This window comes from Corvus hawaiiensis, chromosome 3, assembly GCF_020740725.1.
Source record: "Corvus hawaiiensis isolate bCorHaw1 chromosome 3, bCorHaw1.pri.cur, whole genome shotgun sequence".
Taxonomy (NCBI): domain Eukaryota; kingdom Metazoa; phylum Chordata; class Aves; order Passeriformes; family Corvidae; genus Corvus; species Corvus hawaiiensis.
The window spans coordinates 57,320,689-57,331,263 of NC_063215.1; the positions used below are offsets into that span (position 1 = coordinate 57,320,689).

The window sequence follows — 10,575 nt, forward strand, 5'->3', positions numbered from 1 at the left end:
TGCCACCAATAGCAGACCCGCCCGGAAACAAACAGTCTGCTGTGTGTAGAACATCTCTCCCATGAAGAATTTCACAGTTCTTTCACACTACAGAACATGGGCCATCACATGGGGTTATTCATCTTTTTAAGGATAAGTTATTTTGGCCTGCACACAGAGGCTTTTCTTCGCCACAAGTCTCTAACAGCCTCTTACTACTTCTATATAGCCTGGCATAGGCACTCTTCACAAACTTCATAGGCACACGTTGATTCTCCACCCCCCCCCCCCCCCATGTTCTTCAAATGGATTAAAGAGACAAACAGTTTGTAGTATTACAGTTTCTTACCACGGCATGCAAGAAGGTTTCTTTTAAGCTGCGCGCCAGAACCGCGGCACCGCCCTCTTTTCTCCTGTCGCCATGCTCAGCTCCGTCCCACGGGACTCACTTCTCTTTCTCTCTGACTCTGAAGCCGCCATGTTGAAGGGTGTTCTTGTTCGGGCTTTACGGTGGGGAAAGCCTCGCTCCCTCTGTGCTGCTGGCTGCGTGGTGTCCTCTTCAGTTCAGCACGGAGTGTGCTGGCTGCAGACAGGAGGCTCTGCCGGCTCCCGCTGGCTCCACCGGCTCCGCATGGAGAGGAGAGGGACCCGCCTGTCCCCAGAAGCCGCGCTGGATGGGTTTAGCTGTGAGCAGTCCATGGCTGGTTTGAGCTGCCTGCGGCTCTGGGACAGTCCCCCTCAGTGACCCAGGGTCCGTGCCGCAGCGATGGGAAAGGGGGAAAGGGGCAGTGGCCCCGGCCCGGCCCAGCGGGGCCGGGAGGCTCGGAGCCCCCCCACCTTCCAGCAGGCGAGCTCCGACCAAAAAGGGGAAGTCCCGCCTTTCCGTGCGGTTTAAATATGTAAATTGTGAGAAGCGTAATTGGTCTTAAAGACTGTCCATCAACTCAGGGTCAACCCAACACAGTTTTACTGACACTTATGTTGCTTGTTGACCCAAACCAAAATTGATGATGATTATAGTGAGCTCTGACATCTGGAAAAAGTTATGCTGAAGCCTGGCTGCAGTTTAGTTCTTTACCTTTTGGGACAAGCTGCTTGCATTTGATCTGGGTTGGAAATCTTGAAATCAGATTTGGATGGGCATGTGGAAAGAAGGATATAAGAGAAAATGGAGAAAATGCAGAAGGATCTCACTATTTCCATTGCTGCACTTTTAAATTCTGCCCAGGTGAAAGGAAGGCACCCATCTAATGTCAGCGTAAAGGCTTATCAATGCAAGCTAAAAGTTGCATGTTAAAATGGGTATCCATGTTCTATGAGCAGTTTGTTCATAAAGCAGTCTTCAGTGCCTGACAGGAAGACTGAGGAAAGATATGTGCTGGCTCATCAGATCCCACTCTGAGCAATAAAGTTCTTTCCAAAGAAGGAACTAGTCTTCTCTGAGCCAGACAAGGGCAAAACTTATAATCCTCTCAAAGTTTTACTTAAGAGTTTGTGAAAGGGCTTGGCCTTGCCTACATGCCTCTCCTCACAAATGGAAATAGGCAGCTCATCCAAAGGAGTGGCCTTATTTACATGGAAACTGTTTTACGTAAGAAGAGAAGGCTGGTCCAGCAAAGGTGTGGTTTTATTTACATCCATGCTCTTCCCTTATGATTGGAGTGTGTCTGGAAGGTGTGGTCTCATTTACATCCCGCCACAACTGCCTTTGGCTTCTCTGGATTCCACCCTTGCCTGTGGCTGGAAAAGGAACTCCTGCAAGCAGAATAAACAGCTGTGTGAAAAACATGATTTTTCTGCTTCTGTTTCTTCAGTGTATGCATTCCTATTGGTACGTACCTGAAAAGGGAAGGCCACATTCCTGGGGAGAGAGTTTTGGGTCTGCATAAGTGTGTGCATGTATGTTCATATGTGTGTATGTGCTTCAAATACCAAGATGAACATACCGGGTTTTTGTGCTGCCCTGAGTGTTGGAGGGTGCTAGAGCTCTTTCTGAAGAAAGGTAAGAAAAATTAGTTCTTCAAAATGGCTTTTTTTTCTTTTTTTTTTTTTAAGTTGCATATACAACTTTTTAAAGGTGCTGTTGACAGCCCTGGAAGAAGGCCTGTCTTTGGGGTGTGCGTGTGCCTGTGTGCGCATGTGTGGCATTTCATGTAGTCACTCGCATCAAAGTGAAGCCAACATAAACATGGTAGCAGCATCTCACATAATCTCTGAACCAGGACAGCAGGCTACAGCAAAGGACATGCAGGGCAGTCAGGCACTGACTATGGTACATGCAGTTGCCATTCAATAGTCAGTCCCTTCCTCAACTGGTATATCGTGTATATTCAGCTGTAGAGTCCATGCTACCTTGTGCCAGGAAGCAATTCAACCTCTACTGGCCTCTTTCTGTGTTAACTTTGGGATGCAGATACATTGGTAGCAGAAAGTGGACTGGAGGAACTCTTGCGTGTGGGTTGTGGAGCATCCAGAAAGTTTTCAAGTTGCTGTTGACTTGGCTGGATTGAATTTACTGGGATTGCTCTAGTCCTTCCCTATTTTTCTTCTTCCATCCATGGCTTATCAGGCGCCATCTTTGTTCATTCCAGGCAATAAGAAAGACAGAGGGTATAAGAGGCAGTTTGCTGATTTTTCTCTTCCTTTGTTTTCTAAGAAGGAAATTAAAGTATCTTGAATCTACAACACCCTGACAATTGGTCCAGATGCACGTACATTTAGTGTTATTTTCACTGAGAACAGAGCTGTGGTGCTGCTTACATTGTGGGTGGAGAGTGGACAGAGAGTCCCTTCAAGCCCTGATGTGTGACTGTGTCCGAAAGCACTGAATGCTGGTGGAGCTGTGACCAGTGCACTGGGACTGGCTGCCCCTGCTGTGTTCTGGGATTACTTTGCTGTGACATGCTGTTGCTTAGCACAGGGCACTTCCAAGAAGCCTTGTGTGGGGATGTGCAGGTCACAATCCAGTTCTCTAATTCTTCCTGCTGTCTCTGCTATATCTGATTATACTCCTTAACTCAGGACAAATATCTAGGCATGACAGCCTAAAGATACTAATATTTTTTAAGTTAGACTCAGAACAATTTTTCAGCTTTAGATACCTCTGAATACTTTTATAAACACCTGACAATGACCCATTTCTCCTTTTCCTGCAGAAACTTGGTGGAACTGGAAGTCTAGCTATCTGCCGCACTCTGGTTTAGGAGACGAAAATTAATAAAATATTTCCTCTCTCTTTCGTAACCACGGCAAGCTGAGGTGCACAAAAATAAGTACATGCTGGTCCACCACAGGAGGAAAAGTGTCTGGCATTATGTCCCTGGATTGCAGACAGGCAGGAGAGCCAGAATGTTTGTCATCAGGATCCCTTGCACGTACTCTGGAGCCACAGCTGAAATTTTTAAGTTACACTCACACATTGCACCACTCGTGAAGACACGTCCTCCAGATGATGTAAACCAAGTGAGTGATGCATGCTGAGGACACCGCTGTACAGAGACCTTTAGACACCTGAGGCTCTGACTGGTCTAAACTGCCATGGCAGAGCTGTGTAAGTTAGCCTGGACTGTGTGCTATGCTGTTCCGCTTCTCTGGAGCCAAACTAGGATGTTTAAATAAGGCTTCTGAATCTCTACACTACCTTGCATTCATGGCTTAGACTGCACTAAGAGACATACCCCTCATTTTTAAAATTGGCATAGGTTTCAAAACACAAGGGTGCTTTATAAAATTCTCTGGCTTCTTGATCTTCCTCTCCTCCTTGAACGTTCTTCCTCAGGCTTAGCTTCCCTCCTTCGTCCCCAGCATTGCGCCTGAGCAAACACTGGTTACATCTATGTGGGCAAGGGAAGGTGTCTGCCCCCAAAGGCAGCTCTTTGGTGAATGTCCAGCAGCTGTTCCCTGTGTCCTGACGGACGTGATAGCCCTTCAGCTGCTGTGCATACACCAAAATAGATTGTTTCTCCTGTCAGAGGAAAAGATGGCAAGCATATAACTTAAGGAAAAGGGATCCAATGAGAGATAAGAGTGTAGGAGACATTGCTCCGTTCTATATTTGGAATTGGTTACGTATGCGTGTGGTAACCCAAATGATGGGTGGACTGCACTTTCTCATTACCATAATTACATTTCCTTTCATAGCTAGGGTTGGGGATGCATCCAGACGTTGCAGAACACATCAGTAGATTTAGTGTGGCTTACTCAGTCTCCATTTATCAGACTGTATCCCAATTATGTTACATTTAGGAAACAGAATAATTTTCTGGTTATAACACATGGAATTTGTGGCATTCTAATCCTAGTCATCCTGCTGTATGACCTTGGAGAAGTTGTTTTACTACTCTTTGATGGTAAAAAATTAACTCGCCCCATGGATGGATTTTAATACCATGCCAAGTTTAAAAAAAATCTGAAGCTAAAGTTAGCCTTCTAAATCCATATTTAGGGGCTAAATGGGATGACTTGTTTCCACAATCCCGAGCACCCAGCAACCATCTCCCACTGAGGCCAGCTAGAGATTTTGGATGTTTAGCAGTCTGAAACATGGAGCAAAATAAGAGTGAAAGCAGCTGCTTGTGTGCACATGAGGAGGAACTCACTGATGTGGTATGGTGAAACAGGGACAGCAGTCTGTCTTTCCTGAGTGGTTGTCACAGTCACAGCAGTGAGGAGATGTAGGTGGGATTAAGCTCACTAATTTTGTTGTCTAAAAGTGGAATATCTGCCTTAGGCTGGCTGTTAAAGAGCTCTTAAGTAGATCTCTTAGTTCAATGAATCCAGAACAGCTCTCAATCAGGACATCCCCTGATGTGCCATTCTCCACAACTATCTGGATGTGGGATGAGTTATCCTCTGGAGGCACTCAGCCCTGTCCATGGAGTTAAGCACTTCATAAATGTTTAGATGGCTTGCTGGGGTTCTGCTGACTGTAAAGTCAGCGGGTGACTTACAGTGCATTAGGTAAGTCCAAGGGTGTGTCAGAGCTGCCCATAGCTGCAGAGAATGGTGAAACTCTATCACAGGCCTGAGAAGTTTGGTTGTGAAAGTTAGGAACAAGTGAAAGCAGGGAGAAATAGTTGAGCCTTGTAAAGAAAAGGAAATATAAACTCGACTGTAGTCATTGAAAACCTATTTCACATTGATGGCATGGTTTGTTTCCACTGGAGCGCTTTGTACTGAGTGTTTGAAGTGGAAGATTAATTTTCCCACGGGAGAAATAAGCTTTGAATAAGTCAGCTAAAATGGATTGTTCTTACATGCACCACACATCTATAGGAGAAACAGAAGACGTTTACATGCTCCCTGAGGAGGAACTATGACAAGCAGACAATTAACCAATTCCCCCGGATCCCCAGATTTAAAGAACCACGTAATGGCTTAATTGAGTTGAGTTGCTGAGAGTGCAGCACTGCCCTGAGATTCGTGCTGTGAAGTGCACGATTCCCAGATGCATCCTTCAGGTTTTAAAGAATTGACTTTCCATGCTAATTGACCCAGATGTGCTTGGTTTTACCTCACAATCTCCACTTCATTTAATTACTATTAAAGAGAAGGGAATGAGAAAAAAGGGGACCCCATTTGTTGCATTTATTATATTAAAAGGAAGCTTTCCTAGAGCAACATTTTGTAGTGTTGAACAAACCACTCAACTTCAATTGGAGCAGCATTTATTTCACCCCTTTTTTTTTTTTTAATTTCCCAAATGACTGAGCCTGGTCAGTCATTTTCTGGGAGTAGAGAATATTAGTCAAGCCACTCTACTTGGCAAAGGAAGAGTAAGCATCATCACCAGAAGAAATGAAGGCGATACACATAGAAGGATGGTGTCTCATCTGTCTGACTAGGCAGGGCTGAGCAGCACAGGATGAGCTTTGAGGACTGTCATGCCTTGGTGCAGTGCTGGTCCACCTGAACAATCAGTAAATGAAGAAAAAAGTCATGTTTTAGCTATTTATATCTGCTAGAAGGCAAGGAGACAAGTTTGAGAAATAGGCTTTGCAATGTGAATCAGCAGCTGAGCCCTTCCATGTACCAGGCCAGTAGACACCTCGTTTTGGAAAGATATGGTCATCTTTTATGTATGTGTAAATGATCCTGGAGTGCACAGAGCAATTGATGTAAGACTGAGGCTCCTCGTGCATTCTGTGTGTGTGCAGAACCTGGTTTTTTTTTCCTGATCAATTCACAATGCTTAATTCATTTACAAATCAAGTATATCTGTGTGATAGGGAATGAGTCTACCTCTGTAGCTAAATTCCTGGAATACCACTGGAGGCATTCTTCTGTAAGGATGCTGCTCTCTACCTGGTTAATGACTTCAAGCTTATCTCAAAGAGTGCCAGCAAGAGGCATGTTGAGGAACTTCTGTACATTCATATTTAAACAGGCTGTGTATCGCTGAAATTAGCGGAGTTCATCTGAGTTTCCACAGTTGTTAGGGGAGCAGAATTTAGCCCGATGCTTGTGATAAGCCATGTTTTGTACCATCCAGTCAAGTTATGGAGCTCTGTTGTGAAGGTGTTCAAGAAGTTTGCTTCTTTGCTAGTTGTATGCCATATATGGTCAGCTCAGCTGTGGCTTTTTTTGTTGCTGTTTTCTTTTTTTTTAACTTAAGAAGGCTCGCCTCCAAACTGCTGAATCATATTGCAACCATAGACCTGGTGACTTTTCAGAATTTGAATCATAGTTGGGTTCCCTGGATATCAAGCTGCGAAGCTACACGTGGTCTCAACAGTTTGGCAACCACCAAGTACAGCTTTGGCAGCATTATATTCACAGTCCAGATGTTGGATGGTTCAGCCACAGCATACAGCATGTTAGAAGGGAGAGAGCAACAGCATGACTCAAAATTGCTGTTTACTCTACTTAATTTAAATACCATTGTTTGTACTGTTCTCGATGATTAACCTGGATATTAAGAACAAGACTGCTCTAGATCTATATCCCAACCCAGAAGAAAGTCTCATGTAACAACCCCACATAAACTGAGAAGCCTTTTTTTTGGATGTTTTGCTGCTGTATTCTTCCTGCCAAGGTCTTCTGTGAAAAGCTGTCCCAGTTAGGGCCACTTCTGAAGTCAGCTATAGATATATCAGGATTACCAGAAAGCACCAAGGTCCTGTGAAACCTGGTCCAAGGAAATAAAAAAGTCAGGGTGGTACCTGAGATTTGTAAATGTAATATGATCATGTTTTGACTTAATGTTCTGCTTTTACCTGACAAGCTTCAGTGATTAATTGCTTAGCAATAATTAGTCAGACTGCAGACTTAGTTGAGCTCCTTCTTGCACGTGCTTCATTTTAAATAATGTTCTGTATTTAAATGGTGTGCTTTGAACTTACTGAAGTTTTGTGCATGTGATACAAGAAGCTGAGGAGAGTCTTGGTAATTTGATTCCTTTATCAATATTTCTTAAGGAGTAGAAAAATTAGTCTGTGAAAACAGCTACTGTTGTTTTGCAGGGCATTTAAAACAAAGACCTTTATTTTTTCATAGTGAACACTACATCTGGAAAGGAACAAACAGTGAATCACCTAGTCCAAATTACTTTCTTATGTCTGAAGAAAACATGCTGACAAAGGTTTCAGGGTTTTTTTGTTTTGTTTTTTGAGAATGACAGTGAGACACATGGTAGCAAATTCTTCATTAATTAGATCTAATTTATTTCAGCAAAATCCTAAACTTGAAACCTAGACAGACACAAAAATAGGGAACTTGTTTAAAAAACACTTGCAAAATACAAGAAAGTTCCAGTAAAAATGTGACTATTGGAGGTTCATCCTTCAGGCAGGACTGGTGATTCCTCTCTGCCTGTTGTGCTGAAACTGAGCCCTGAAGGTAAAATACCTGGTAATATACCAGGGATTTTTTTGGCCGAAGGGTTAAACTGAGCATCTTTGTGGGAAGACACTACTGGAGCTGTGTAGGACTTGTGCTAGGGCAGAAGACACCACAGAGGTGAGCAGAAGGCAACTTTTTTGTGCCAGTCTCTGTACTGAGCAGATAGACAGGAGGCACAAGGGGAATATTTTATCAAAAGAAAGAAGGGATTTAGGGACAAGGAGAAGGGGTTTTGGGAAAAAAAAAGGGCTTCTTGGGGTCTGTGACATGGAAAAGAGAATAGTTCAGTTGTTTTGATACGGAGGAAGAGTCCTGAAGAGAAAATTAGCAGAATGGGATGAAAATATGAAGGTACCAACACAACTTTTTGGTTGTCTTGCTTTGTATTTCTGCAGCTGTGGTAAAACTGAGTTCCTCAGAGGAGAACATTAATGGAGCAAAACAGCACAGGCCCTCAAAACGGAACGAAAAGACTGGAAGGAGAGAAGACCTAGGCAAATAATATCATCAGAGAGTTCAGTGACAGCAAATTGAACTGGCCAAAGAGCCTGGAAGTTCTACAATATTCTTTTTTTCAAGGAATATGTATCATATTTATCTAAATAGAAAGTAGTAATCTTTTGCACTGTTCTGTGTAATTTCCATTTCCCACTACAATCAGCTACCTGAATGCTCATTTATTAAGAAGAACAGAAAGGGTTTGAATAGAATTTTCCATGAACATTTTATTGCAAGAGGTGAGATCTACAGGAGGAATTAAGAAAACTTCAACCAATAAAGGCCTTGTTTCACGGATTCATGAAGATTCTTCAGTTTTCAGATGGGAGAAAGCAGGCTCAGATCAGACGTGTAAGTTCAAGTCAGAAAACTTCACCCTCAGTGGGTCTAACTGTCAAAGCAATTAAAGCATCTCTTGTGATGTGTGTTAATTATTATTTATTTCTTATCTAGCAGCCCAGTAAAGAAATACTGAAATACCTGAAGATCAGCTCAGTAGTGGAGTTGGACATTATTGTGGTCCTGTTTATGACAGCAGAAGGTCAGGTCAGAGATTGACTGGTTATGTTGACAGTTTGTGTTAGTACTGTGATACAGAAATATTTTGCTTTTGCAAAAGCAAAAATAATTCTCCCAGGAATAAGTTGCAGAAAAATGTATGTGATATTTTTATTCAAATGAAATATATTCCACAATTTTTATTAATACAATTGGAAAGGAACTAGAGGAAACTTTTAAAGCCAGAGTGCTTTGTTTCTTAGGAACCAGAACAACCATAATGAAAGCAGATGCTTACCTGGCATACAAGATTCACCACTTAAAACATCTAAGCAGGAAAAGGCTTGCTGTGTTCCTAGAATTATGAGATACAGATCAAGTGCTTAAATCAGTCAAAGACTTAGTCATACTTGGTTCAAAGAAATCTGTGTGCTGCTTCATGTCTGCCTAGATTCTGAGCTATTAAGTGTCTTAAATACCATTAATCCTATTCTGCATTTTATTTTTAGAGCATAATATTCTCATACCACAGTTATCAGAAATTTTGCCTCAAATGTTTCATAATATACAATTCCAGGGGGTTTATATGTGTGCTTATAGATGTCATCAGTTTAATCATGTGGGAAGGGAAAGTGCTAACTCTCATTAAACCCTGTGCCACCTTATAGCGGGCTAGAAAGACATTGTTGAAATGTGGAATCCCCAGGAATACTCTCACTTTCCTTGGGCACACTGACTGAGGGTATTGCACCAGGTGCAACACAGGATTTATCAAGAAACTTTATTCTCTAAGTAATAATTTCTAGCCAGATACCTCAATTTAAATACCTTTTAAATGGGAAAGCAAATCCTAGAATAATTCCTTATCTTTACTACAAATTCCTAACTCCACAGTATATTTGGAAGAAAAGAAGACATAGGTAAGGGACTGAGAACTACAAAGAAGCCCTGAAGCTCTACTCCTCTCCCCCTGAATTAACAACATAACTAACAAATTGGTTTTGTTACCTCAAGACAAGAAACATGCAGTGTGTACTGAGAATGCTCAGTTACAGGGTGGAATTGGAATGCCACAGGGTTTTTCCTCCTGGTAGGGAGGAGAACAAGTACAAAGTTGGGAGGGCATTATTAAAACTCTTCAGTCCATTGTGTAATATGTAAACTAGGAAACATTTCTTAGGGAATATACAATACCAGTGGTTACTATATATACCTACGTATCACAGAATTGTTGAACGATTTGGGTTGGAAGGGACCCTAAAGATCATCTCATTCCAACCCTTCTGCCATGGGCAGGATCACCTTCCACTAGACCAGGCTGTTCATCCATCCTGGCCTTGAACACTTCCAGGGATGGGACAACTACAACTTCTCTGGGCAACCTTTTCCAGTGTCTCACCACCCTCACAGTAAAGGATTTCTTCCTAATATCTAAACTAAACCTGCCCTCTTTCAGTTTAAAGCCATTAGACTTGTCCTGTCACTACATGCCCCTTCTAAAACACCTCTCTCAATTTCTCTTGGAGGACGCCTTTGTACTGGAAGACTTCTGTAAGGTCTCCCTGGACCTTTCTTTTCTCCAGGGTAAACAGCCTCAACTCTCTCAGCCTGTCTTCATAGGAAATTTGCTCCAGCCCTCTGATCATCTTTATGGCCTTCGTCTGGACTCACTCCAAGAACTCCACATCCTTCTTATATTAGGGGTCCCAGAGCTGGATGCAGCACTCCAGCTGGGATCTCACAAGGGCAGAGTAGAGGGGC

At 42.7% G+C, this 10,575-nt stretch overlaps 1 long non-coding RNA gene across 1 annotated transcript; it reads left to right on the plus strand.

Moving 5' to 3' along the window:
* The first annotated feature begins 948 nt into the window (after window positions 1-948).
* LOC125322980 lies at window positions 949-8,747 on the plus strand. The gene is made up of 2 exons (XR_007202321.1): window positions 949-3,441; window positions 8,214-8,747. It is a non-coding gene; the product is annotated as an uncharacterized LOC125322980 (long non-coding RNA).
* The last annotated feature ends 1,828 nt before the right edge of the window (window positions 8,748-10,575 follow it).